The sequence below is a fragment of the Montipora foliosa genome, chromosome 8 (genome assembly GCF_036669935.1).
Source record: "Montipora foliosa isolate CH-2021 chromosome 8, ASM3666993v2, whole genome shotgun sequence".
NCBI classification, from domain to species: Eukaryota; Metazoa; Cnidaria; class Anthozoa; order Scleractinia; family Acroporidae; genus Montipora; species Montipora foliosa.
The window spans coordinates 24,057,264-24,059,871 of NC_090876.1; positions in this window are offsets into that span (position 1 = coordinate 24,057,264).

The window sequence follows — 2,608 nt, forward strand, 5'->3', positions numbered from 1 at the left end:
GGTATCTACTTGCAAATGAGAGCCCCCCGTGCTGTTATCAAAAATTTCCAGCTGTTATATCACACTGGGGAGGCGCGGTGACCTCATGATTAGTGCGCTCGACTCGAGTGGTCCGGGTTCGGGTCGTGGCTGGGGACATTGTGTTGTGTTCTTGGGCAAGACACTTTACTCTCACGGTGCCTCTCTCCACCCAGCTGTATAAATGGGTACCGGCGTAAGGTTGGGGGTAACCCTGCGATAGACTAGCATCCCATCCAGGGGGGAGTATAAATACTCGTAGTCGCTTCATGCTACGGAGACCGGAGATACGCACCGGTGTCCTAGCGGATTTGGACCCCCCCTATAATTGGACCCCCCGGTCCATATCTGCTAACGGATTTGGTCCCCCGGGGTCCATATCCGCTAGCGGATTTGGACCCCCCTCCGCGGATTTAAACCACTTAATAAAACTCAGTAAGAACATAACCATACATAATTTTCTTACATAATTTTCTTGTAGAAAGTGATAATAATTCAGAAAGTAGGTTTTTAGAAAAGTTTTTCAGAAAGTATGTTTTCAAAGTAGGTACTTTTTAATTAAAAACATACGCGTAGACGTTATCTTGTTCTCAGCATTGCGTCTCAATTTAAGATTTTCGTTAAATTAACCTGCAGTTGTAAGTTTGTTGTTTATCTCTGGAATGAAAACGAATCGTGAAATTTGAAATCGTTTGTTTCTTTGTTTGTTTTCCTCTTGAAGAAGGGTGAAATATAAAATAATAACAAACGTTGAATGCGTGAAAGCTTCTGTGAAATACCTATTGCTCGAGTCTCGACTTTTCGAAACTTCCGGTAACTCCAACCAAAAGCCTTTCCACTTCACTTAGTCAACGCAATTTCTCGAAATAGGCTTTATTCTTTATTTTTACGAAGGTTCGAAAAAAATCGGGAATTCGCTGTTCGTGTTCCACACAACTGAAATTGAAAATTAAACGAGACTTACCTCGAAACGCTTTCGTTATTGTTAAATGTAGGCGCCATTAATTCGAATAGTCCAGAATATTACAGACTTTAACGAATGACTTAAGAATGCTAAAAACTGTTAAAGGAAGGAAAAATTAGAAAATACGTTGCTTCACATCAGAATAAGAAGGGATTTGCTATAGTTCGAATTCAATAGTAAGTTTGTTGTCATTTAATTTATGCGTAGGCTATTCTACTAACTTAAATAAATGTCACAGAAATGAAATGATATGTGCGCTTTTTTTCGTCAATTATAGTACGCGATCTTGTGTTGAAATCTTAAAGGACATCACCTAAAAGCTTGCAATTAGAATAAATTAGGAAAAAGGAATGTTTGTGGGGGGGGGGGGGGGGTCCAAATCCGCGGGGGGTCCAAATCCCCTGTGACACCGGCCTGATGGGCCTTCTGGCTCATAAGCAGTGACTTTACCTATATCACACTGACTAACGCATAAAAAAAAACTTCAGCCTGCCAGTTTTAAACAATCACGGTAACTTGCATATCCACGTGTAACGACAGTGGCACTTTGATAAAATGAAGATTTAAAATATTGGGTTCTTGGACGGTGTCAAGAAGTCCATGAAAATGTTCAATCGCGCCTTTGATCGTAAGACGTTAGATCGGGGAACTTCGACTCTAAGCAGTTACAAAGAAAGCCTAAATAAATATTCTTGCCTGGACTATAACCGCTTTTTTAGCTCTCTGAATACAGCGCCAACGTGGCTCGGTTATTTTAAACTGCTGTGCTCTAGACCATGTCGCCGGTAAAAAAATAGCCTACAAGCTTCAAAGGGTCAATACGACTAAAAATTCGAGAGAATTATTCTTGTTTATTTTTTTTCTCTTTAGATTTGTGAATAGATAGATCCGATGCCAGCTGTTCTTTTGGGTTTTACAATACTGGGGATATTAAAGCAGGTCTAACTACTTAGTAAAAATATTAAAATTTAAAATATTGACATCATTGTTGCCAGAGATAGTCTATCAGTGCGGGTTTCGGCAGTCTGTATGATTTTCTCCAGTTTATAAAAAAAACGCTAGTTAAAACGCTGTTTAGTTTTTAATCCGTCGATATCAATTTTACTTCATACGTTTACATGTAGGAGAGGTCTCCTTGTTTCGTTAAAACGCAATAAAATGTGTTTGATAAATGGTCATTGTACCATGTTCACGCTTCATTCTGTTGGCATTGCTTAGTTTTCATCATGAAGTACCGGATTATACATTTAAGCGACTATGTGAAAGCAGTTGGTGGCATTCAGTTATTCTCGTCTCGTCCTCTCGAAATATTAATATTTAATCTACAGAGTTCATTCTTTAAAACTTCTTTAAAACGCGATTTTACCGAATTTCACTAAAAAACATTGTGAGCTGTTTTTAGTCGGTTTACCATGAAGATGATAAGGGACATCTTAAGCAAATGAGAAACTTAACATGATAAAATATATAATAATTACGATCGTTTTGTGAGTCACCCACTTGCGAATCTGAAAGAGCTTGATGACAATACAGCCGCCTGATTGAATGAAAACTCTTACCTATATCGCTCACTGCGACATATTTAGTAACTGTCAATCAATTCAAGTGCAGCCGGAAAGAAATGTG